General features: G+C 39.0%; 1 protein-coding gene and 1 long non-coding RNA gene across 4 annotated transcripts in view; both read left to right on the top strand.

Annotated features, from left to right (window-relative positions):
- Positions 1-12,019, top strand: part of LOC129049752 (uncharacterized) — a 68,343-nt gene extending 56,324 nt beyond the window's left edge. The window contains exons 9-10 of one of the 2 annotated variants that reach the window (XR_010136965.1): positions 5,980-6,065; positions 7,154-12,019. This is a non-coding gene — a long non-coding RNA (uncharacterized LOC129049752). Of the gene's footprint in view, positions 1-747; positions 5,088-5,979; positions 6,066-7,153 lie in introns of those variants that run through there. The other variant, XR_010136966.1, reaches the window with a different exon arrangement.
- SLC25A21 (solute carrier family 25 member 21) overlaps positions 1-27,919 on the top strand; it is a 506,267-nt gene that overhangs the window by 113,069 nt on the left and 365,279 nt on the right.

Below are 27,919 nucleotides of genomic sequence, written 5' to 3'. Positions count from 1 at the left end.
AGTTTAATATAAAGAAGCACTTCAATTTGTCTCCTCACCTGCATGAACTGAGCTTTGATGTTGGTTTCTTCTCAGCCTGAGAGGTCTACAATTGACAGATGTCTTGAACCAAAATAATCCAGAGCTCGGTTCACCTCCCTGAGCTCCTGCTTCACTTAGATTTTAGCCTGGTTAAAATACTTTCTTGTCAGCTTTTTATTATTTTAAGAAGATGCTTTTGTACCTTATCCAATATTGTTTTCAGTGGCAAGTCTGATCTGAATAACCTAGGCTACCATGTTTTGTCACAGTATGATCTCTGCATTCAGGTTCTTCTCTACCCCCACACACTCCTCAGCTTTCAAATCTCAAGTGTCACCTCATCCATAAAGGCTTCTCTGAACAAATCCTTTCCCCAAAGTACCATAGATTATTCCTACTCCAGTTGGTCCCAGCATATACATATATACTGTATTTCACTTCATTGTATGGTTTGTTTGTTTTGTTTTCCTGTCAGTCTTTTCCAAATAGACCATAAGTTCCTTAAGAGCAGGTAATGTGTCTTATTTACTTTTGTATCCTGGGGGTTTGGTAGAGTAGCTGGCATATATTAGGCCCTTAACAGATGTGTGTCGAAGGAAGGGATGAAAGCAGATCTGCCTTCCCAATGTTCTATACTCTTATGAGAATATGTATGCCTTGTCTTTATGTCCCTAGTGCTTACTACAGTGTCTGTCTCATAGGTGTCTAATAATTATTTTTGGACAGGAGGTTTTGTCAACCTGGAAGTGAAATAGGATAAGGGACAGAATGAGCAGTACAGTAAACCAATTGAGAGACACAAGTGAGTTAATTCATAGAATGGGGTGTTGGTGATGGTGGTAGCAAAAATGATAGAATAACTGTGAGTCTTGAAGGGGTACAGTCTGGTTTGTGTATCCAAACAGAAGCAGATTTGGACTGTTGTGAATTCACAATTCACAGTTGTTTGGGGATCCAGGCTAGGAAGGAGGATCCAGATAGAATGCAGAGTTGAACCAACTCCAGAACTAGAGTAGGTAGATGGTGACTGTATTAGTCAGGGTTCTCCCGAGACAGACCAACAGAAGATAGAAAGAGAGAGAGAGAGAGACAAGAGAATTTACCAACTGGCTCATGCAATTATGAAGGCTGAGAAGTCCCACGATAGGCTGGCTGCAAGCTGGAGACCCTGGGATATGGGTAGTTGGCTCAGCCCAAGTCTGAATGCCTCAGGGAAGACAATGGTCTGACTCTCAGTCCCAGACCAAAAGCCTGAGAACCCAAGGGGCCACTGGTATAAGTCTTGGAGAGCCTGGAGTTCTGATGTCCAAGGGAGGAGAAGAATGGTGTCCTAACTCCAGGAGGGAGGGAGAGATAATTTGTCTTCTCTGTCTTTTTGTTCTATCTGGGCTCCCAGCTAATTAGATAGCACCTGCTCACATTGAGGGTTAATCTTCCTCACTCAGTTCACTGACTCATCCATCAGTCTTTCCTGGAAACACCCTTACAGACACACCTGAAAGTAATGCTTTACCAGTTATGTAGATATTCCTTAACCCAGTCAAATTTACACCTAAAATTAACCATCATCCTGATAGTCAATGGCACAAGGGGTGGTGGTTTCAGGAAAAGTCTTGTTTGGCTTGCATTTTGTTTTTACTGCCTAATTGTTATGTGGGATCATTGTGTGTTTTGAGTCTAGCAACACATGGGCTGCTCCTTAGGGCAAGGCCAACATCTTTTGGGTTAGCTGTTGGATCAAGGGATCAAGAGTCAAATTCTCTGGAGAGAGATTTTTCTCCCAGGAGGCCCGCTTTCCAGACTTCAGAATTTGGCTTCTTGTAACCTGATTCATCTGACTTCCCCTTTCCAGTAAGTGCCAGTCAAGCTGAAGTGCCCACAAATCCACGGTAACTATTACTCCTTACCCTCCCTCCACAACATGCACCTCAGTTGTGCTTTTGCAGTAATGTTTTCCCGTTCTTGTATGCCTTTCTCTGTGCTCAAGGATACCCAGGTGACATGATTTACATAGTCTCCCTTCTGTCACCCCCAAGACTGGAGTGCAGTGGCACAATCCTGGCTCACTGCAACCTCCACCTCCTGGGTTCAAGCGATTTTCCTGCCTCAGCCTCCCGAATAGCTGGGATTACAGTCTCAAGCCACCAGGCCTGGCTAATTTTTATATTTTTAGTAGAGACGGGGTTTCACCATGTTCATCAGGCTGATCTTGAACTCCTGACCTCAAGTGATCCACCCATCTCGGCCTCCCAAAGTGCTGGGATTACAGGTGTGAGCCACCTCACCTGGCCCCAAATCTCATCTTGAATTGCAGTTCCCATAATCCCCACGTGTTGTGGGAGGGACCCGGTGGAGATAATTGAATCATGGGGGCAGTTTCTCCATCCTGTTTTCTTGATAGTGAGTTAGTTCTCATGAGATATGATGGTTTTATAAGGGGCTTCCTCCTTTGCTGGGCACTCATTCTCTCTCCTGCTGCCCTGTGAAGAGGTACTTTCTGCCATGATTGTAAGTTTCCTTACGCTTCCCCAGCCATGTGGAATGGTGAGTCAATTAAAACTCTTTCCTTTATAAATTACCCAGTCTTGGGTATTTCTTCATAGCAGCATGAGAATGGACTAATACACCAGGGTTCAAGGTACCCTGTGTTCAAGGGTACCCAGAGTCAAGGCCTAAATAATGTTTCACTTCTGCTAAGATAGCTTCGCTATTACACCAGCCCACTTATCAAACCCCTATAACTTATCTAAACCTTCAGTATTTTAAACTGATTGTTATGCTTCTTATTTCCCAAGGGTCACTCCCCTGTCCCAATCTTGATGGTTGGCTCCTTGACTTCAGTATTCACCCTGACAAGCTGTTGATCTATTTATGGTCCTGGTTATACACTTAAGTGTATAGCCACCTGCAAATACTTGTTGACCTGTAGTGCAAACAGCGAGCATCTGAATACCTCTCAAGTCTTCTACTTATACTGCTCTTCATGTGATAAAATTTCAGAGGTTTCTAGGAGTTGGATTAAATAGAGAGTTCTTTTTTTAAAAAAAAATTTATTTTGCGAATATGAGTGGAGGTCACGTGGTTTGCATTTAGAGATTTGAGTCTGAGCAGCACAGCTAGAATTACAATCTCAGCATGATGCCTGCAGTTTAGGACTTATTCTTCTCACAACTCTTCTGTGAGAACACAGGCATAGCATCATTTACCCTATAATAGGTAAAGTACCGTGGGGATGTGGTATGATTTTCCTTTCCTGACTTCCAATGCCTATAGAATTTGGTTTAAATCAACACGTTGGTGAAAGTTATACCAATTAGATTTGCTTAATCCATATGTAGTTAAAATGAAAGAATCACCAAAACAAAGTATTTTATTACTTCTCTTCTGTTTACAGGTTCTTTTCAGTGTTTTATTTAGACTGTCACAGCTACTCTGCATGTAGCAGAACCTATCAGTGGATTATTGTATGTGGGGTTTCTGCAGGGGGGCCATGCTGTTTGGACCATTTTCCCATGGAAAACTCTGCCAGCCCTTACAGTGCCCTGATGCTTTAAGTCTACTTTTGGAGGTGGCCTCCCCTTAGGCGGTCATTCTGAAGAGCCTTTCAAGAACCTGAAATGTTGCCATTGGAGCGTTTCCCAGAAGGAAATTGAACCACAATTTTTTGAAGTGCAGGGAGCTCTCTACCAGGAGTATGTCATGTGTCTAGACATATTCTGATGTGTTTTTCATTATAATAATGCAATAACATGGGCTGCACCAAAATGATAGGGTAAATTCATTAAGACTGTTTTCTTGTCTCAGGGAAAAGGACACTATGAACTATGAACTACCTGTGTGTGGCATCTGCCTTTTTTGTTTCTTCTCCCTTCTAATCTCTTTGTACTTGATTTTTTTCTCTTGCCCTATTATTTTTTTCCTCATTGTTCTCCAAATAGAGTAGAACAGTAAGAGTTTATCAATTCTACTATATTTCTCAGCTGACTAGAGAGGGGAAAAAATCATGTTGGCTAACTAATAGAGAGCCAGGGAATTACAAATAAATCAGCAGTTGCATAAGGGAGAAAATGAAATTTAACTAAGGAAATTGGGGCCTCTGCTGCCATGAAGAAAATAAATGAGACAATGTAGAGTCATTACAAGAAGACTGGGTGGTCTACAAGAAAGAGGGCAGATTGTGCAAACTGACATTTGAGGAATCAGCCTGAATGCTGTTGCTTGGGACCAGTTGCTGTTCGTTGGTGTCATAGCAAAATGTGCTTTATTTGTGGAACACTTGAGGAGGCTTGGCAGACGAGGGGGCCTCTGAAATATAGGAGGGCTTAACCTCCTAGTCTCTGAGGTGTTCTTCCTATTTAGAATGGAAAGTTCAGGGACTGTTACCATAAGAATCTCCCTGGAATCCCAGCTGGACTGTCCCTGCTCCAGCAGGGATCAGAGCACACCTGCAGGGAGAGGGCTTTTTCTTCCAACCACCTGCATTCACTTCCTGTGAGAACTGTAATTCCTGGGACAGCCACCCACTACCAGCTTCAGTTTATAGCAAGAAGTATTAAGGACAGCTCTATTGGGCAGAATGTCCCCTGGATGTTCAAATCCAAACATCTGTGGTTTGGATTTCTAGTACCATCATCTTAACCCACTGGCTTCCGGGTTCTCCCCTGCTTTTCCCTTTGCTTCTCCTCACCTTGTCTAGTTTTTAAATAATACTCTTTTTAAAAATTTCTGACTACAAGTAACCATGTCTGCCCATGTAGTTGTTTTCTAAGTGTTGGAGAACTTGGAGCCTCTCTTCCGAGGTTGTAAAGATGGGCAATGGGCCAAATCTGACTTGCAGTTATGTTTTATTTGGTACATCTAGGGTTTATTTACATTTTGTGTGTGTGTGTGTGTGTGTGTGTGTGTGTGTGTGTGGTGTTTAATGGAATCAATAACTAGTGTTGTAAAAATTGGAATATTTCACATTAAAATCTGGATTTTTTACTTCCCATGAAAAATTGAAACATTTGGCAACCAATTCCTGGATGAGTGTTTCAACTTCTGTTAATTCTCTACAGTTTCCACCATGCCCTACCTCTCTTGGGTTACATTATTATTATTATTATTATTATTATTATTATTATTAGAGACTAGTGTGCCTTAGTCATTTCAGGCTGCTATGATAAAATACCATAGACTGGATGGCTTATAAATAATAGAAATTTATTTCTCATAGTTCTGGAGGCTGTAAATCTGTGATCACAGTGTCAGCATGGTAAGATTCTGGTGTGGGCACTCCTCTGGAGGGAGGACCAGAGCCTTCTTTGGGTTCTCTTTTATGAGGACACTAATCCCATTCATCAGGACCCTGCATTACCTAAATTACCTGCCCAAGGCTCTACCTCCTAACACGGTCACAGTGAGGGCTAGGATTTTTTTTTAAAAGGGGCTAGGATTTTAACGTGAATTTGTTACATTTAGTCCGTAGCACAGAGTTAAGGGGGAAATGAAATATAATTTGTTACATTTAGTCCATAACATAGAGTTAAGGGGGAAATGAAATATTTCTCTTATCTCAGTCTTTATAATTTTTCTTAAAAATAAAAAAAGACCTTTATTCTTGTTAGCTTGCTGCCTTAGCTCCTTAATGAAACACACTTTTGTTTGTGCCACTACTCAGCCCTCTGCTGGAGTGGAGCTTGTTAGTTGTTTCCAGGTTTGGATCTAGAACTGTTGGTTGATACTCTCTAGTGCGGACTGTACTGACTCCACCCACGCCCTCATCTGGCCATTCCAGACTAGCTAAGGCACCTCAGATGCTGACATTGACACCAGACCCTGTTTATGCTTGTCAACTCTGTGAAGACTTCCATTATAGAAGAAGTTGCCTGCAGGTGTGCCTTTGTGGGCATTTTTCTCTTGGTGGTAAAGACTCAAAAGTCTGTTTCTCATGGTTTTGTTGTTGTTTGTTTCTTTCAGTTAACCTTTCCCAAATGGAATTAACACTGCATTTAAAAAAACCCAATTCTGCTTTATATAACTGAAGATATCATCTGGAGGCCCAGGTTAGCAAGAAATTCCTTATCTCAGAAGAAGGGGAGAATAATTTGAGTGACAGTATATGACAGTAACATAATGAAAGGTGATGTCATGCAATAATTAACTACCATGTAATAATTAATAGTACAGACTCGGTTACCAGACTCTTTGGGTTCATACTCTCGCTCTGCCACTGTCTAGCTGAGTGTAACCTTGGACAGGTTACTTAACCTTATGATTGTTTCTTCATCTGTAAAACGGTGATGATAATAATAGTAAGTGCTTCATAGGATGGGTGTAAGGGATAAAAGTTGATACGTATACAGTAGCTGCCACTTAATAAACACTCTGTAAATGTGGGCTATTACTGTTATTTGAATTTCTTCATGTGGAAGACACTTGTGTTAGATACAAAGATAAATAAGACATGATCCTTGCCCTGAAGATGTTCATGGTTTAACATAAGAAAAGATACTTGAATAATTATGGTGTAACAATAGGTGCATTTAAGTTAGAATGGTAGCCAGAGAGAAAGGGATTCCTACCTGGAAAGGACATGGAAGTCTTCATGGAGATTCTTAACCTTTCTTAAGGGAGGAGTTTGAGGGAGAGGGAAGGGGTGACCATCAGTTCAGATGCCACTCATGTTCATCTGATCCAAGAGGGCAAGACCAAGCAAGGTTCTAAGTAGCAGACCAACCATGGTGCCACTTTGTACGTTCCTGAGTGGAAAAGGACTGATTTCCTAGACCAAGTATCAGCCTCAGCAGAACTTGATCACAAATGTTACAGGCCATTCCAAAGAGCTTGCTATGACCTTCAAACCCTAGAGTCCCCAAATTCATTTGGTATTTCAGATATTGTAACAATATATGTCAGAGAACCTTCTGCTTAGACTAAATAATGCTCTTTCTCACGAGTGGCAGAATAGAATCTATGTGCCCTAAAATGGAAAAGGCCTTAGACATCATCTTGTCCAATCCCTTCATCTTATGGCTGAGAACATGAAAACTCATGGAGGAAAATGAACTTTTATAAAACAATTAATTTCCATATCTCACAGATCTGGATTTAAAAGAAATATTGAGATGCTTTTATTATTTTATATTGTTAGAAGTGATATAAAACAAAGATTGCCACCAGATGTCCTGTTTCAATAGTTGCATACACAGATGTGTCAAATGAGTTGCATGTTTAACAACTTGAAATCTTCCAAAAGAGTGAGGATCATCCTAATGGTAGAAGAGATACTATAAAGGCTTTGGTAGGTAGTATGAACTGTGTTTTCATCACTAAATTCCTGGCATTTAATAAATATTTTCTGAACTTATTTCAACAGATTACATTGAATTGTATGAATATCTGAATAAGTGCAGAAAACAATTTTCCATTGATAAGCTTCATTCATTTTTTAAATTGTTTAATAAAATTTTGAACCTTTTGGATCAGTATACTGTAGTTTTACTGTGATATGAGCCTGGGAAAGTGCTGGCAATAAGATCTCATGAACACATTCCAAATTCAAAATTGCACGGATATGATTATTGCTGTGTGGGCAGAAACCTGTTCATATGCCAAATGTAAAAATGCAAACCATTCTGGGTACTGTGAGGTAGGGGCTGAAGGTCATTTCTGTGATCTATGTCAGTATTTGTGTTCTAGATATTAATTTATTAAGGTGTTAGTGTTCTAGATCTTAATATGCGTATGTTGTTAAAAGGGAAAATGCTCTCAAAATGACAAAAGGAGGCACATACTGATAAGATAGAACTAAAATTCTGGAAATAAAATATTTTACCAAAGGAAAACTTCTACTTCTATGAAAATTCAAGTTAACATAGCAAAATAAAAAGTGACAACATTGTAATCATCAATAAAGGAGAATAAAATTGGTTTACTCTCAGTTGTACATATTCAGTAGAATCAGTCAATGCTATAAGCCATTTATTTTTTAAAAGTTGTTATTTTTTTATTACTGTTGCTGAATGTCTAATGATTTAACTGGGAGAACTTCACGTGATTTTCAGATCCAGTCACTTTTTGGCTGAGGGTATGAAAAGGGAGCTAGAAAACTCAAAAGAAATTCTGAAAATCCTCCAATTATAACAATTTGTCCTTTTTGTAGCTCAACTTGCTAAAATTTTCCGATTTAAATTTATCATAAAATTTACTGGCCAGAGGAAAAATATACTATATAAATGACAAGGCACTCAGGACCCACCTGGAATATTGCTTTTAGGATTCCAACTGTCACTGTATCATAGATAAAAGCAAACCAAAATTGTTTCAAAAAATGAGCTGGGTGAGGAATGTCAAGACTACAAAAGCTAAAAATAGTTAGGGAGCTGGTGACTAAATAGAGATTATTGCAGCCATGTAACATACTTGAAAGTCCTAAATTCAAAGGGAAGAAAATGGTAATGCATTCCTTTAGATATAAAGGTTAAAATTTAAATGAGAATTCACATTAAACCCCAAATAAAAAGAGTAACACGTTTGTGAAATCTTATTTAAAGTGGTCTTTGGCTTTTTTGTGTGATGAGGTTTAAAGAAACCAAACAAATCCAATTCTCAGTGTGTAGAGATTTATTTAAAGGCTTCTAGGGAGAAAAATGAGAAGATTTTGAAGTGTTTCTAGTCTTTATGGATCCAGGTTTAAAATCAATACCATGTCCAGATAAAGATTTTTGGAAGTTTGTATGGGAGAAAGAAAAGCCTGATGGTTTGGAAAGGTGTGATGGATATGGATGAACGTTTGCCCCTTGTATGTAAATATAAATTATCTTTCAGTGCTGACTTGGCTGCAGACGCCAAGTCTGTGTGTAGTTGGAGGTCAGTGCACAGCAGGGTGGCCAGAATGTAAGGAGGAAAACTGTGGCAGGCTCACTGTGTGTGGATCTGGTGGGAAAGGGTGTGAGTCATTTCACAGACTTGGAGGATGTGTACAATATGGAGATGCGTGTGTCTGCATCAGTATTAGTCCATTCTCATGCTGGCTCTAAAGACATACCTGAGACTAGGTAATTTATAAAGAAAAGAAATTTAATTAAAGGCTATATAGGCTTCTGTTTCTGGGTAGGCCTGAGGAAACTTACAATCATGGCAGAAGGCACAGGGGAAGGGGACACATCTTCGCATGGCTGGCAGGAGGACGAGAGAGTGAAGGAGGATGTGCTGCACACTTTCAAACAAGATCTCATGAGAACTCTATCATGAGACTGCACTAGGTAGATGGTGCTAAACCTTTAAAAACCACCCCAATGATCCAGTCACCTCCCACCAGGCCTCACCTCCAACAATGGGGATCATAATTCAACATGAGATTTGCGTGAGGACAGAAAGCCAAACCATATCAGCGTCATTTTATGGATGTACATATTAGATATGTTATTTTCTAGAATTTATAATACTTGTGAAGTTTTATAATGTCTTCACTGGAGCTATTACATACTCTTTTACAAAACAGAGTAAAATAGGAATCTTTGTCTCCAATTTACAATTCTGGATGGTCACTCACATGTCTGGGGCCTTGGTGGGGATGGTTGAAAGACTAGGCTCAGCTAGACTGTCATCTGGAGAGGCTACATCTTGCCTCTCCAACATAGACACCTTGGGGTAGGTGGACTTCCATGTACGGCAGCTCAGGCCCACCAGAAAGAATGTTTCAAGAGGCCCAGGTTGAAGCTGTAAGGCTCCCAAGTCATAAGAAGTTCTATGGTGTCTCTTCTGCTGCTTTCTTGGGTCAAGCAAGCCACTAAATCCAGCCTAGATTCAAGGGAAAGAAAATGAGATTCCACCTTTCCATGAGTGGAGCAGTGAAGATATCTGGCCACATATAATCTACTTCAGGCTGCCCTCTGCCACAAAGCATTTACGTTTCGGCCAAGTGTGAAATATAGTTATTTCCTTCCCCAGTCCTCCAAAGTTTCATCTCATCGTGACATCTGCTCAAAGTCTAATAGTCATTATTTAAATCAATTCTAGATGCAGGTGAAATTCCTTGGGTTTAATTTCTCAGGTGAAGCATTCTCCAGCACAGTTTCTTTCAACCTGAAGGCCTATGAATTAGATAATTCTCTGTTCTTTCCTCTCACACCCCCATACACCTAACATACAATGGTGACAAGGGTATAAGATTTCCACGGTTGACACTTGCAGTCACAAGGGGGTGAAACAGGAGCATAGCCATGAAGGTCTATAGCAATTCTGAATTCCAGCTGGGCAGAAGTCACTAGTTTCTTGATTAGGGCCTCATCCTTCTCCCTGGAAATGTTTCTCTGGCCTTACCTTCTGTGCATTTTTTTCTCACTCTGTGTCATTCTTTCTTTTCCTTTTCATGTTTGCAGAGTTTGGATTTGATCTTTGCTCCAAAGCCATTCATAACTTTGAGAATATTTTGCTGCGGGGATGGAAACTGTTTTATTTAAGCCTAGAAAGTTCTAGATCTTTTTATTTCCTCTAAATTCTGTTAAAAAATGGAACAATTCTTTTTTTAGTTTTATTTTCCAAATTACTGAAGGCCACAGTCTTGTCAAACTTCCCAACACCTTTTTTCCAGCCTCTATTTAGCATTTTCCTCACTTTCCTTTACCTCCTCACCAAGTCTCCTGAGAGCCCTTTATATGTCACTACCACTCTCCTTGAGGCTCTTCCAGCCTCTGCCACTACTTAGTCTCAAAGCTAATGCCACATGTTCTAGGTTTCTGTTATTGCAGAACTCTATTTCCAGATACAAAAATTTGTTCTAGTTTTCTATTGATGTACAATAATTTATTCTCAAACTTCGTGGCTTACAACAACAAAAACATCGTATTTTATATCACATGATTGTATAGGTCAGGAGTTTGGGCAGGGCTCAGCTGGATGGTTCTTTTGCTTCATATGGCATTGACTATGGTCACTTGGTGATATTCAGTTGTAGATAGGCTGGTTTGAGAGATCCTAGATGGCTTTACTCACATGTATGATGGCTTGGTGAGTATGGCTGGGAGGCTAGGCTCAGCTGAGACTATCATCTAGGACTATCTTATAAGGACAGCTCAGGTCTTCCACAGAGGATGTTCCCCTAGATTACCAGATGGAAGTTGCAAGGCTTATTGTAACCTAGGCTTTGATGTTACTTTGAAGAATGTTGTTTCCACTTCATTGTATTGCTCAGGCAAGTACCCAAAGCCAGACCATATCAGGCAGAAGGGAAATACATTTTACCTCTCAATGGGAGGAATAGCAAAGAATTTGTGGCCGTTTTTAGTCTACCACGTTTATAGTTCTAAGGTAATTGATTTTTTAAAAAGTATTATCATTTCATTGTTTTAAATATATTGATGTGCTTTAATCCATTGCAGCTATTATTTTTTATTGATGCTCAAATTGTCTTATCTTTGGCTAATGTGAACCTCCTTCAGTTGACTTCTGAATCTTCTGACATGACCCTAATATCATTTTTTTTCTAATCTATTCAGAGGAAGATACCTAATAGCATTCAGTAGCTTTTTTATTACATGGTATGACAAACTATTTCAGGTTTTATCTTGCACATTTCCTCCCTGAAGCTAGAAGGGAAGTTTCTGGTATCTTTTAGTGGGAAATAGCATTTTAAGGCTACAAATTGGATGCTTCCACCAGAATGACTATGAGATGAGTTAAGAAAATTATTTTTGTATATGTTTTCTCCATTTTCTCCATTAAAAAATTGTTCTACTATATCTGCATTGTCAGGGGATGTACATTATATAGCATTTAACCTTTCTTTCCTTTTAACCTGCCTTTTAACTCTTATTTGGTCTTAGTTCTAAAAATAGCCTCATATTTAATGTTCATCACCAGTTGATGTCTCTCTAGTAATTTTGATTGCATGAAACTTGTTCTCTAATAGATTCTTCTGCAAAAGCTCATGGAAGCAATAGTTCCTGAACTCTTATATGTCATTAATGGCTTATCGGTGGCTTTCATACTTGAGTCTGTTAGGCTTTATACAAAATCCTTGGTTCTCATCTCTTTTCCTTTAGTATCTTAAATGTTACTCTATTTTCATAGGATATAAAACATTGCTATTGAAAAGCCTAACAACAATTTAATTTTATGTTCGTTATAAGTCACTTGGTCTTTTTGCTCATACACTCAAAGGACTTTTTTCTGTCTCAAAATAAAATAGATATATTGACTTGCAGTTTATTCTGTGTGATTATGCTTCAATAAAGCTGTCAAAAATCATATATTTAAATCTTCTTAGTTTATATAAGGACAAATAATCTTAAAATTAGGCTTGTGTTGGCCAGGTGCAAAGGCTCATACCCATAATCTTAACACTTTTGGAGGCCAAGGCAGGTGGATCACTTGAGGCCAGGAGTTCGAGACCAGCCTGGCCAACATGGTGAAACCCCATCTCTACTAAAAATACAAAAATTAGCCTGGCATGGTGGAGCGTGCCTGTAATTCCAGCTACTCTGGAGGCTGAGGCACAAGAATCGCTTGAACCTGGGAGGCCGAGGTTGCAGTGAGCTCAGATTGCGCCACTGCATTCCAGCCTGGGAGACAGAGTAAGACTCTGTCTTGGGGAAAAAAAAAAAAAAAAAAGTTCATGTTGATAAGTCTTTTATTAAATGTATATAGTTATTAATTATTTTGCTGATTGGTTTTCAAAATTTGAGTTAAAAAATGGTTCAGATGAATACTTAATTTAAAACAGCACAGAAAGAAGCATGCAAAAATAAAAACACTTTTAAAAGAACAAAGATATTTAACATTTGAAAGGGAAATTCTAAAACATTAGCTCCAAAATCTGTGTCATCAGTTCCTATGCCCCCTCCCTTAAAAGTCAGTGGTGTCGAGTTGGGTGCATCCAGGAACCTGCAGTTTTAAATACTCTTCAGCAGGTTGTGATGCATAGCCCGGTTTGGAACTACGGGCCTAAAGTTTATACTGTCCATTTTTCAATCTTCCATAACTGTCTCTTTTCAAGTTAGATAATAAAAAATACTTGCATCCCTGGATCCCATTTCTTTAGTTCTTCATTTAAATGCTTTAACAGAACTGTACTTTAATGCTGTGAATTCAGCTTTTATCCTATTAAAGGAAATTTATTATGCATATAACTTGCCTTTTTGAATGCAGCAGCAACAATTGTGTGTTTAAATAATTCAAATCATGGTTTTAACCTAAGATTGGAACATGAAGCTGCAGTATAAAGCAAACCGCCTTTTCACACTGCATTTCAATTCCACAGGGTGTGCTCGGGCCCTTCGGGTCCACTCTTCCCTCCTCTCCAGGCTGCTCTGTGTGCCGGCCGGCTGCTGTCTGGACTGCTCAGTGAGTTCCCTGGCTCTCTGGCTTCCAGTTAAGTTCAACCAATAGGAGGCCCTGGTGGGAGATCAGGCAGGTGGAAGGAGAATGAGGTCAGAGTATTTTCCACTGACTCTCTCCCTACCTGGTCACACAGGTTTCTCTGTGTCCCTTGGACAAAGACCACAGCAACTATCAGGTGGCCTTTTCCATATGACTGTCCTTGCAGAGCTCTGGCCCTCTCTTGCCCTTTTAGATTCAGGGGTGGGAAATGCTTTGCTCATCCCTCGGTATTGAGGTAGCCACTGTTGGTTTCCTTGAACCCTGCACCATATTTGTAAATAGTCCCTTTGTTAAACTCTTTTCCAATTGCCCAAGTTGCCTGTGCCATCTGTTTCTTACATATTCTGATTGAATAGGTAAGAATAGGTCACCATTGCCTAGGAGTTCAGTCTGGGTGAATTAATCTACTCTTAAAGGAAAAACTTTTTGTAAATGATAGGCTATTTCTAGTATTGTCTTGTAGCTGTGAAATGAGTTCTTCCCTCTCCTTGCACTGAAGCCAGTATATTCATGAGTCACATTTCCCATTTGTAGTTTCCAGAACCAGTCATGCTGTTCCAAGCCCCTAGTCCATCACAAACAATATTCCTTCTGCCCCGTCTCCCTCAGGTATTCTTTAATGATAGATATTTTGAGATTTAGAGTTCTGGAATACTTCTTCAGAAAGTTACTTTTAAAAATATTTATGCAGTGCTTAGACTTATGGAGTGAGAATAAAACAGTGAACAATAGACAAAGTCCTTTCCTCATGGAGCTTATATACAACTGGAGATCTTTGATATTAATGATGTAAACTAATACATGAACAAGGTCATTTAAGATAGCACTAAGGCCAATGGAAAAAGATAGAGTAGGGTAAACTGATTGAGAGTAACTAGGGTGTAAGATGTAGTTATTTTAGATGTATTAACCTGAAAAGTTAAATATTCTGTGCTATTGTCTGAAATGAAATCAATGTACTTTGAAAACCAGGCACATAAGTAGAAAACCTGATTTTTTTTTTTTGGTTAGGAAAACTGAAATTATTATTCGCTTTATGCCCAGGGAGTGGACCATTCAAACTTTTCACTAGTAGAAGCTTCAGGTTAATAATTTTGTGGGAAGCTACCTTAGATCTGAGACGTACTTGGTTATTGTTTCAAAGTTTTGCATTGTTGAGTATTAGCAAGGAAGAGATGACTTTGGCTTGGAAGATATGGAGAATGGGCCAGATCTGTCAATTATTTTTACTTGAATGCATTCTAATAAAACTCCTTGCACTTGCAAGGCTCATGACATTCACTAGAATATGTGGTACTGTTTCGCTTTATTAGAAAAAAGTGTCCCTCTAGGCTGATGAGTTGGAAGAATCCAAGGTACCCCACCCACTTGGTAAGCAGAGAGAGAAATGGTTTTCAGCCCCCACTCAGCCTCTTGTGCATGCAAAACTGCTCAACTCTGTGTGCTGCATCCCCAGATAATTACAGGTTATTTATCAGGTTGAGTTACTTACTGTATACGTGAGTATACATGAAAGATACCAGATTTCCTATGAGAATCAATGTTTATTTTACTATTACATACTGTATTAGATAGAAAATGCCATGTATGGAATACACAAACACAACACAAATATGTGTGTGTGTATAATGTTCTTATTTATGGATATTAATTTTGAAACACTTCACTTAAGGTATAGCATTTTTGCACTCATAAATAATTTTGAACACACTTCACACTAAAGGCAAAGTACTGCAGTCCTGCCCAGTAGCAGCTTTTGGAAATAGTGATTGCCTTTATTACTTCATATGACAGCCAGTCCATGTTGCTGTTGTAGAAGTATGAAAAATTATATTAGTGTAGTCTTTTCAGGTGTTATAAATATATCAGGCACTATATTCATAGGTACACATGTATATATTACAGTCTATAGCTCTACTGTCCAATATAGTAGCCATTAGCTATATGTGGCTGTTGACCATTGGACTTGTTGCTTGTCCAAATTGAGCTGTGCTCTAAGTGTAAATACATGCCAGATTTTGAATACTTTGTGTAAAACAAGAATGTAAAATATCTCACTAATAATTTTAATAGTTGTTGAAGTGATAATATTTTGGATACATTACATTAAATAAAATATATTTTTAAAATTAATTCCACCTATTTCTTTTTTTAGTGTGGCTACTAGAAAATTCAAAATTACAAATATGGGCTTACATATGTGGGTCTCATTATATATCTGTTGTACAACATCAGTCTGAAGTGTGTACCTTTTAATAATTATTTTCATAATTCTATGATATGTTATTCCTTTCCTTTTTGAGACAGGGTCTTACTCTGTTGCCCAGGCTGGAGTGCAGTGGTGTGATCACAGCTTACTGCAGCCGCGACCTCCTGGGCTCAAGTAATCCTCCCACTTCTGCCTCCCTAGTTGCTAGGACTGTAGGCACACACCACCATGCACAGCTAATTTTTAATTTTTGTAGAGATGGGGTCTCACCATGTTGCCCAGGCTGGTCTTGAACTCCTCTGGGCTCAAGCCATCCTCCCACCTTGGCCTGCCAAAGTGCTGCGTGAGGCACTGTGCCCAGTCAGTATGTCACTCTTGATCTGTGATGGCTCTCAGTCTTTTCTGTTCATTTTATTTTTTTGGTGAAACTTACTGACTTGATTCATTCATTTACTATGCATTGAAATATTGGAATTTCAAGAACATTTCAAGAACATTTCAAGGCTATGTGAGTAGTTCTTAACTCTGGCTGCTTCATAATCTTCTGTGAAGATTAAAAACAAATAAATCAAGATTACCTTACCTCCTGTAGTTTCTGATTCAGAAGGTTTTGGGTGGGAGCAGGAGAAGTAGTTCAGCATTGTGTTAAGAAACAGAAACAAAAGCAAACCCCCCACAGGTGAGTCAGAGTTGAGTATAACTAGCCTATGAGGTTAGAACATGACACATTATTTGAAGTTAAGCCTGCTTTGGCAAAACTAAGAGTCTTTGGCAAAACTAGTCTGCTCTAGTTATTGGTCTCAGTGGCTAAATCCAAGGCTCCCTTTGAATTTCAAGTCTGCAAAAGGTTGAGTGCTCACTATACATTAGCTCCCTTGATTCTCTCAAGAACAATCAGACAGACTTGCTCACCCATGTTTTACAGGTGAGGAAGCTGACTCAGAGAGTTTAGGTATGTACTTTCTCTTTAACACCAGAGTAAAGTTTTGGACCTTTATGCAAAGATTTATAATATAGGCTCCTCCCAGCTGTCAGATGTCATAGGCTTATGACATCTCTAAGGTTATAGGCAAGTTACATTTTTGAGTCTGTTGAATAATATAGGTTTATTTAGGTGGTGCCACTTTCTCCTTGAAATGTAGAGGTACATTTTTTTTTTTTTAACTGCAAAACCAGGAAGACATAGGAATTTGGTACTGCCTCTTCCCCTCTACCAGTCTCATAGCTTTCCTTAGGAAACAGTTGATTGAGATACATAACCCAGTTTATGATGACAGTAATTTCCTACCTATCTGTTATTAGAAAGTGGTGGTCTTGCATATGAAAAATGACATGGCCACTGGGAGAAATATGTATTCGTAGGGTCTGTCTTAATCTTGCAAAATCTAAATGTGTTACTGTTCTCCTGAATTCTCAGGAGGCGGCATTTTTTCTCAACATTTTTCTTGGCTTGCTTTCAGATATGTTGAGGGAGGAATGGACATAGTGGTCATTTTTCAAATGAGCCTAAATAGGTATACAAACATTGTAAACAATGGAAGAGCTTCGTGAATGGACCTGGAAAGGAGCTTTTGAACAATATTTTTCTGTCTAAAACATGAAAGAATCTTCATTCTTTGGATAGCTGTGATGGGTTCTGCATTAATTTTAAAATTTTCTTTTCTTCCTAAAAATATAATCAAAACATTTACATGTATAGATTCCTTTTATGAGTGGTGTAAAATCCAACACCTACACTTCTATGCTGTTAATATGTTCTTGTTGTTTTCCCTGATAAGCCTGTTAAAGATAACTTGGCGGATGGCATGGAGTGGGTGATGCATTGGAAATCACATCTACCTTGCATGAAATTCAAGAAAGGTTTCGTTTTCTGTCACAACATGTGGGTATAGATAAAACACTTTTGTTTTCTAGGGACAAAACAAGTCAAAAGCACCAAGACTGCATTTTGGTTTTTAATCAATGTGAACTTCTTTACTGACTCATTTCAAAACTCTGCTGGGACTGATTTAATAGTTCTTGTTATGTCACATGCTTTCTGTGTTTCTGGAATGATCGTGCTGTTTGATAAAGAATTACTCAGCATTTACTTAATTACTTTTGCATTACCACCTGGGTTTGGTGAGCAGGGGCAGAACCTCCTGCTTTTGCCTCTTAGCAAAGTTTCAGAAATGGACCATGGTCTGCTGTTTGCTACATTGCCCCTTTAGGTCATGTTTTTCTTATTGCTCTCATACTTCCAACTTTGGTCTGGTTTCACAGCAGTTGATTCATATCTGTTATCCTTGTGTTAGTGTACAAAATGTACACTTCAGAACATGTCTTAGACATCCTGGACGGTGTTTTATTTGCATGTTCCAAGGATCTGGACTTGACACCGAGTCCATGTTCCCTTCAGCATGCAGTATACTCTTGTAAATTTCATGTGAATTGCTGTCCAGATTGGTTTTGAGTCAATACAACCCCACCAATGTGCGTTTCCTTAGCCCCATGTCTCTCCAAACCGTTTGACTCATTGTGACTTTTAAAAGTTGTAGAAGTCTCAGAAGGAAGACTCCGGTTAAATTGTTTCATAGTTCTGTCTGTGTGAGAGATTTCTTTGTGATCAGTGCAACTAAGTAGTTGCTTAGAGGCTTTTGAACTGTGATGTTCTAAAACAAACTATGAAAAGGACAAATGTTCCGGATGCCATTGTCCTGTTTGGCTTGTATTTAAGACAGACTCAGAGGATCTTTGGGGAGAAGGAACCAGGGGTGTTATGTGGGGTAGAAACAGTTCAACATTTGCAGCTGTCTTCCACAACCCACCACACTTTTAATTGTTTTCTTGTTTCTGCTGGGACCTAAAAATCCCCTATCCTGCACAATCTGGTGATAGAACTTCTAATTGGTGGAGGAAATAAAAAAGGGCAGAGCACAGTCATGAATGAGTATACAAGGTTTAAGAAATCAGTCCAACATCTACTTCATGGAAACTTGATCAGAGAATATCTGCAACAGGTTTCACTTTTCAAGCTGTTATCTTGTTGACACTTTGATATTAATTGCAAAGTATCAGTAACAGAAAGTTCAGGATTTAACAGTATTATCAACATGACTGTAGGGAGTGGTATTTAACAAAATTTTCAAATCAAATCAATTTTTATTCTAAATACATATATATTGAGAGATAGGCCAATTCAGTTAAAAATGCTGTTTTGGAGCTACTTAATCCTTTCCCTGCCCAGCTACCTGCTTCACATGAAGCAGTCACAGCCTTCTTTGGGGGATGGAGGAAATATAAGGCTAATATATGTCATACTCCATGATTGTGTGAGAGCAGACCTGCTTAATCTGATTGGGTAGGCAATTAAGAGATCATATATGCTCTAGCCTTCCCATTCCTTCCCCTCATAGCACTAGATCTGGGAAAGCTTGAGAGCGTCCACGAAGAGGGAGCATTGCAGCATGGTGAAGAGCAAGAACCCTTGAGGCAGATTGCCTGCCTTGGAGTTCTGGCTGTTCCCTTGCCCAGCTTTGTGACTTTGGGCAAGTTGCTCAACTTCTTTATGATTTTGTGGCCTTATTTGCAAAATAAGGATCATCATATTCCTCACTAATAGGGTTGTCATGAGGTTTCTGCAAGTTAACTTATGTAAAACACTGAAAACAGGTCCTGGCACAGAATAATCCCTAAGTAAGGTGGGAACTTGTTTTTATGTATTGAAACAAAAAACATTGTTAATAGAGTATTAGCAAAACCATCCTTAGCATATTCCCGAGTACTGCGAGACAACATAATCTCCATAATTGCTCCATCATCCAGAAGGAAAAGATCATTTCATGGATGCTCTAGAGTGGAGAAATTGTCACTTCAAAACCCTGGAGTGAGTCAATCACAAAATCAGATAGAGGACTCAGGCTTCTAATTCCTTGTCAGGTGCTAGACCCCGATCAGGATGAATGATGCTGAACAATGGCCTGGCTGTTCAGAGCCTGACCTTCCAGGTCCAAACGGAGACTGCAACACAAACAAACATGAGTTCTTGTTTTTGTTACCCTGGGGTGGAAACTGCTTGAGACTTTGGAGAATTATGCTCATTACTTTGAGTCACTGACTGTCTTGAGCTTTCTTGAAACTGAGTTCCTGTCATTACTTTGTGGTTCTCAAAGAAACCCACTCTTTTCACTTCCAATTTTGAAATATTAGTGAAGTTTTTTTTTTCCCCAGCAGTTTGTCTTTTCATTCAACTATATGTGATCTCACAGGGTCCCTTAAATAATGGAAAGTAATAGATTTTTAAAAAATCATTACAGAAACGTTATAGGATCTACTAATTCTATAACAATGTCCATAACTGTAGTCATTTAAAACATACCTATACTGTATTACACCATAAACTTTTCATATTCTCTGGAAATTTACAACATAGAGAGTTCACTGTCTAGCCTTGCTTTTCTAGATAATTGCATACTCAGAAATACTGATGTATTTTAGAATCATGTAACTTTAGGTTTGAAAGAGGTCATTGTGGATCTCACTGACAAGTGGTTTTAAAGTCATGGTGTGTGGAATTCTTGGCACTTTAGAAGCAGCAAGGGTGGGAAGAGGAGAGTGGGAAACCAGACTGTCTCCCTTTTTCATCTCCAACAGAAAATGTTTTTACATTTATGTATATATTGATCACCGCTAAAATATTTATTTTGAAAAGAGAAAAGGTTTCTTCAGTTGGAATAATGTTGGGGAGACATTGATCTAGAGCAATTTTGTCCAGGAGGAAATAATGGCAATTTAATACCTTAATCTTCAGGTTTTGGAATTTTGCCACAAATTTAGAAACCAAAAAAGTTGGAGATCACTTCTTAATTTAAGTCAAGACAGGGTTAGGAGAATATTCTTCATTATGTAGCTTCCAAATTTAGCCTTCTTTTCTTCACAAGCCTGAACTCTTTCTTAGTTTTTAGTGTTCCATGACTGTATCTACCTTAAGAAAGCCCAATAATGTACATCAAAACTCAGGTTTGTAAAACTAAAGAGAATGATCAATCACTTTATACAAAGCCAGTGTTCCTATAGGAGGGGCAGAAGTTCCTGTGGTACATTCAATATTGATATTATTCCTAAAATATGCTTACCTATAATCTTTCAGGATTTCCTTTTTGTTACATATCAAAGTATATTTGCACTGAAATGTCTATGAATAGATAAGAGTAGCTTTAGTTTGAAATAATAGTCTACTATTAGTTTTCAGGAAAAGAAATATGCTTATGTTTGCATTTAAATAAGACAAGTAAGCTAAATATTTTGTATTTTTCTTTTCTTTTATATAATTTTGTATATATTGGTAACCTAAGATTATAAGGCTATTAAAAAAGGAAAGCCAAACACATTGAGCATTAAAAAATATTATTAATAACAAAATGGGGAAAATTTCCTTGGCTTGTGTTACTTTACATACTTTTATTTGTTCCTTTATCTGCTTGAGTGTTTACTATGTGCCAGACTTTGTTTTTGGTGCTGGGGATGTAATGGAAAGCAAGACACACTTCCTTTTCTCAAGAAGCTTGAGAGGGCTGGTTGTGATGGCTCAAGCCTGTAATCCCAGCACTTTGAGAGGCCGAGGCGGGAGGATCATTTGAGGCTAGGAGTTCGAGATCAGCCTGGTCAATATATTAATAGAAAGACCGTGTCTCTACCAAAAAAAAAATAATAAAATAAAATAAACAAACAAAACAAAAAACAAAAAATGTAGCCAGGCATGATGGTGCACACCTGTAGTTCCAGCTACTTGGGAGGCTGAGGCAGGAGGATCACTGGAGTCCAGGAATTTGATGTTGCAGTGAGCCATGATTGTCACTGTACTCCAGCCTGGGAGACAGCACAAGACCCTGCCTCTTAAAAACAAAGCAAAAAAAGAATGGGAGAAGTGACCAAGCAATTTGAATAAAGAAAGGGTGCTGAGTGCTGCAGTCTTTGTAGGTACAGAGAACTTCCAGAACACATGAGAGGGGCACTGTCTTCTATCTGTAAGGGATGGAGACTAGGGCAAGCTTCCTGCAAGATGGTAGCCATAAAATGCAAGTAAGCAAAGGCAATTGGGAAAGTTTAAGAGGGTGGCAAAATCATATCAGGCAGGACAAATGGTGCTTGCCAAAACCCAGAGGTGATAGTAAGGAGGGCTCACAGAGGACTGCAGGTAGCACTGTATGATTGGAAATCAGACTGGAGTGTGTGGAGGAGTGAAAACAGGTATATCCTGAACGGTCTTTTGGGCCATGCTAAGGAGTTTGGCCTTATTCTGGGGAGTTCTTCAAGAATTGAAGCAGGAATGGTTTGCTCAGAATTGCAGTTTTCACTTAAATCATTGGCTGTGATATGGGGGATGGATTACAGAAGGGTACAACTGGATAGTTAGCTGTACATTTGTATAGAGGGAATGGGTCCTGTCTGAACTAGGTGAAAGGTGGAGAGGGAGAGATATGGACGTATTTAAGCAACATTAAGAAGGTGGAAACAACAGAACTTACGTTGTGTCTGTGGCAAAAGGTGGGGAGGATTTCAGAATGAACCCAGTGGGGTCCTGACTTGTGCCACTGGTGGCTGGTTCAGCAGTTTCCTGAAATAATGAATTGGAAAGGAAGCGGTTGGGAGATGGAGTGATGCTGTCTGTCCTGAATGCATCAAATTTGGATTTCCATGGCCTCAACAAGTGGAGATGTCTCATAAAGAGTTTAGTATATGGACCAGGAGTGCAGGAAAAAGATTTAACCTGGTGTTAGAGTTGGCAGGCTCCGGTTTGTTAGGAGAAAATTGAATATGTAATGGAAAAGGTAAGAGAATGATAGCTTGGTTAGCGTGGACCCATTATTGTTTTAAAAATTCACACATGCCCTGGTTTACACAATAGATATGTTTTCCCAAAGGCTGTGTGAACCAAACTTTAATATATTGATTTTTAGAAGTTCACTGAAGAGATTAGTATGTTGATGAATCTTGTAATGTCAAGAATGCTTTTCTAATACAATTAATGCCTTTGTAATTTATCTTCTTCAGACATATTTTACATATAAAATTTTTAAATCAAGTTATGTCTAAACAGTATTTTTGTAAAGAGTCAGGAAATGTGCCTGGATCTTAAACTACACTGTTATTTTCTATTTTAAAAAAGAAAATGGGAGAGTCTAAGAAATTCCTTTGAAAATTGTTAGACATCTTTTGGAGTCAGTAAAATTAAGTTTATTGTTTTTATTTCATTTGCAAGGTTTTCCACTTAGAAGAAATTGGAGGGTGTTTTGGAAACAATTTTGATGATATCAAATAACAGATTTCCCCCTCCCCAACATAACTTAATATTTTTGCTGTTGTTGGAAGTCCAGATAGAAAGTTTGCTATGTCCTGAACTCGGCTTCCAGCTAGCCATGTGGCAGCAGAAGCAAAAATGTTCACATTCTGCCCTCTGTTTGCTCGCCAGCTTTGAAAACATATAAACAAGCTGAGAGTATCAGATTCACATGTCTGTTTTTCTGTGGCAAGTAAAGGTTACCCTGTAATGTATTACGGGGGAGATCATGGAGGGAAAAACTTACACGGGAAGCACTTTTCCTAGCAGAAATTGCTTAAATCACAGCTTCTCCACTTGATATGGTGAGAAAAATGAGGATTGATTCATTGGAGCTTTCTTGACCTCCTTACACCCATTTACCTCAAGTTAATCTAGTTTAAAGATGGAATAATATTTACAATCTTTAGATTTAATTTGGATTCGGAAGGCTTTCCTAATCTTTGTGGAAGTGCTATTGAGAGAACTGGAGTTCCTAATCATTTAAGCAAAAATGTATCCACCTTGTCATCTGCTAAATTCTATCTACATCATGTTCAGAAACAGCAAGATGTTCTGTCTGAATTTTTGTTTAGCTACATATTTAAGCACACGGCTGGACTTGACTGTCATGGATTCTGCTCTAGGCACATTACTATATTTGCAACTAGAGGCACTCTTCTCTTTTACATATTTAGTTAAGTATTAGAAAGTCCTGTAACTAGGAATTTTTGCTCTTACTCAACAGAAATAGATCACACTATGTGCTGCTGATAAGTCATGCCCAGGCACTTCTAAACCAATTGCTGTAACATTTTTTTTTTCTTTTTAGAGACAGGGCCTTGATATGTTGCTCAGACTGGACTTGAACTCTTGTGCTAAAAGTGATCCTCACTCCTCAGCCTCCAAAGTGCTGGCACTACAGGAATACACCACTGTGCCCAGCTTTGTAGCATTTTAATAATGCACATGGGTCACTTCAACAGATGGCTAATTATAGCTCCAGATTGATTATATTTTTAATTTCAAATATGCAAATAATGAATTAGTTTTGAGCCCCTTCTCTGTTAGAGGCACTTCGTTACTGAAAGTTTAAGGCACATCCCCTCCACCGCCTTCCTTCAGGAATTTGCAAACAAATTAAGGAGTAAAATTAAATACATGATAAGATATATCAGCTATCTTTTTCCCCACAAAGGCAGCATTTCCAAAAACTGAATTTTAAGCTTTTTATTCTTTTTTACTCTCTATCTTCTTCCTCCTGCAAGCCTATAAATATGAGGAAAAGTATATCATTATCTCTAAACTCCTGCACAGTTACATCCATCTAAATTCTGGACTTTTTTCTCTGAACGTCTCACGCAACGTCAAACTCACAATATTAGAATGATTTTATCATCTTCCTCAAAGCTACTTTCACTTCTTAAGCTATTTTCTATTTATCTAGTTGCTCAAGCCTCAAACATGGAAATCTTTGCGACTTTTTCCTGTTTCTCACCCACACATTTATCAATCACTTTTAGATTTCTATTTCCTGTCTCTGTCACTTTCTTTCTCATCTGTCCACTTCCCCAAGTCTCCACAGCCACCATCTGAGTCTAAGGCTCTATCCCCTCTCATCTGGGCTACTTTGTTAGCCTCTTAGTTGGTCTCTCTGGTCTTGTATTCTTCTAATTCACTCTACACAGAAAAAGTAAATTTAATTATGTCATTTTTTATTGTTATTTAGATGTCTTCAATAAGTCTCACGATATAATTTACACTTCTTACCCAGCATGAAAGGTCCTTCTCACTAGCTTCGTCAGCTCCCTCTACCCATGCCAGTCAACGTAGAACTGCTGGTAGCTCTTTGACCTCACCCTGTAACTAATTTCTTTCTTTCTTTTCTTCCTTCCTTCCTTCCTTCCTTCCTTCCTTCCTTCCTTCCTTCCTTCCTTCTTTCTTTCTTTCTTTCTTTCTTTCTTTCTTTCTTTCTTTCTTTCTTTCTTTCTTTCTTTCTTTCTTTCTTTCTTTCTTTCTTTCTTTCTTTCTTTCTTTCTTTCTTTCTTTCTCTTTCTTTCTTTCTTTCTTTCCTTCCTCCCTCCCTCCCTCCCTCCCTCCCTCCCTCCCTCTCTCCCTCCCTCCCTCCCTCCCTCCCTCCCTCCTTTCCCCTTTCCTTTCCCTCTTCCTTTCTTCCTTTCCTTCCTCTTTCTTTCTCTCTCTCCTTCCTTCCGTCCTTCCTTCCTTCCTTCCTTATTTCCTTCCTTCCTCCCTTCCTCCCTTTCTTTTTCTTTTTTTCTTTCTTCTTGGATTCTCACTCTGTTGCCCAGGCTGGAGTACAGTGGCACAATCTTGGTTCACTGCAACCTCCACCTCCTGGGGTCCAGCAATTCTCCTGCTCCAGCCTCCCAAGTAGCTGGGATTACAGGTGCCTGCCACCACACCCAGCTAATTTTTTTTTTGTATTTTTAGTAGAGATGGGGTTTCACCATGTTGGCCAGGTTGATCTTGAACTCCTGACCTCAGGTGATCCACCAGCCTAGGCCTCCCAAAGTATTGGGATTACAGGCGTGAGCCACAGCGCCCAGCCCCCTGTAACTAATTTCAACTCATCCACCAAAACCTGCCTCAAGCTTAGCCTCAAGTCTGATTTACATGGTCTTTAATAAGGCTCCCAAACCTCCATGATTATCTCCCTCATGGCATAGATTAAGCTCTACGGTAACTGTCAAGTTACTTATTGTCTCTGTGTTAAACACCAAATAAGATCCTTGAGGGCTGGCACATAGCCTTTAGTGACTGTATATTCCAGTGTCTAGCACAGTACCTGTCACTTAGAAGAGGCTCAATAAATGCCTCTTGATAGACACATCCATACAATGAAAGACTACAGTAATAAAACAAATGCAATAGTGATACGTTCAACAACATAGATGAATCTCAATTATGCTCAGAGAAAGAAGTCAGACAAAAAAGTATATACTGTATTATTCCACTTATGTAAAGTTTAGGGAAATGGGAAAACTGGCTAGCCATATGTAGAAAGCTGAAACTGGATCCCTTCCTTACACCTTATACAAAAATCAATTCAAGATGGATTAAAGACTTAAATGTTAGACCTAAAACCATAAAAACCCTAGAAGAAAACCTAGGCAATACCATTCAGGACATAGGCATGGGCAAGGACTTCATGTCTAAAACACCAAAAGCAATGGCAACAAAAGCCAAAATTGACAAATGGGATCTAATTAAACTAAAGAGCTTCTGCACAGCAAAGGAAACTACCATCAGAGTGAACAGGCAACCTACAAAATGGGAGAACATTTTCGCAACCTACTCATCTGACAAAGGGCTAATATCCAGAATCTACAATGAACTCCAACAAATTTACAAGAAGAAAACAAACAACCCCATCAAAAAGTGGGTGAAGGACATGAACAGACACTTCTCAAAAGAAGACATTTATGCAGCCAAAAAACACATGAAAAAATGCTCACCATCACTGGCCATCAGAGAAATGCAAATCAAAACCACAATGAGATACCATCTCACACCAGTTAGAATGGCAATCATTAAAAAGTCAGGAAACAACAGGTGCTGGAGAGGATGTGGAGAAATAGGAACACTTTTACACTGTTGGTGGGACTGTAAACTAGTTCAACCCTTGTGGAAGTCAGTGTGGCGATTCCTCAGGGATCTAGAACTAGAAATTCCATTTGACCCAGCCATCCCATTACTGGGTATATACCCAAAGGACTATAAATCATGCTGCTATAAAGACACATGCACACGTATGTTTATTGCGGCATTATTCACAATAGCAAAGACTTGGAACCAACCCAAATGTCCAACAATGATAGACTGGATTAAGACAATGTGGCACATATACACCATGGAATACTATGCAGCCATAAAAAATGATGAGTTCACGTCCTTTGTAGGGACATGGATGAAATTGGAAATCATCATTCTCAGTAAACTATCGCAAGAACAAAAAACCAAACACCGCATATTCTCACTCATAGGTGGGAATTGAACAATGAGAACACATGGACACAGGAAGGGGAACATCATACTTCGGGGACTGTTGTGGGGTGGGGGGAGGGGGGAGGGATAGCACTGGGAGATATACCTAATGCTAGATGACGAGTTGGTGGGTGCAGTGCACCAGCATGGCACATGTATACATATGTAACTTACGTGCACGTTGCGCACATGTACCATAGAGCCTAAAGTATAATAATAATAATAATAATAATAATAATAAAAAGAAAAAAAAAGAAAATTAATTTATAGTGACAAAAAGCTGATCAGTGGTTGCCTAGGGAGAAGCAGGAATGGGAGTGGGATGTATTGAAGGGAATGAATACATTTTGGGGGTGATGAATATGTTTATTAGTATCTTGAATTGTGATGATGTTTTCACAGAAGTATACAAATGTCAAAAATTTTTTCAATTTGTACGTTTCAAATATATGCAGTCTGTTGCATGTCAATTATACCTCAGTTAAAAATAATGCTTATAAGACAGGCTGCATCAGTGAATGCCTTTCAGTATTTTGCAACATACTGTCAATGACTTAGGCGAAAAGGCAGGATCCTATCTGCTAACAACAGGGTTGTCTGACAGTGGCACCCACCCCTCACCTTACCATCCTTGTTCCTCACTTGATAGCTGCTTAGCAACTGTTCTCTGCTCCTAAGGTGGTGTCAGATGCAATTGTTTGGGGTATTGGAAGTAACTAAAACTTTGGATACTGTGATTATGCATGACATTCTAGAAGGAGCAAAGAGGGGGCTGGGGAAGGGCATGCCTTTGTCTATGTGGCCTGTGTGGTGTCGGGGATGATGGAGGTATATGAATGACAGTGAGGCTAGGAGACCCAGGCTAGGAGACCCTGGTCGGCTGGGGCCACAGGACATCTGGCTTCAGCAAATCTTAGGCACAAGAATCTTGGTATCAAGGAAAATGGGAAGGAAGATACTCACTAGTCCATTACTAAGCAAAGCACCCCAAACAACTAAAGCAGATTTAGTCTGTATTCTGCAAA

The sequence above is a fragment of the Pongo abelii genome, chromosome 15 (genome assembly GCF_028885655.2).
Source record: "Pongo abelii isolate AG06213 chromosome 15, NHGRI_mPonAbe1-v2.0_pri, whole genome shotgun sequence".
NCBI classification, from domain to species: Eukaryota; Metazoa; Chordata; class Mammalia; order Primates; family Hominidae; genus Pongo; species Pongo abelii.
The sequence above is the reverse complement of the archived record's forward strand: the minus strand, read 5'-3'. Positions and strand labels throughout refer to the sequence as shown.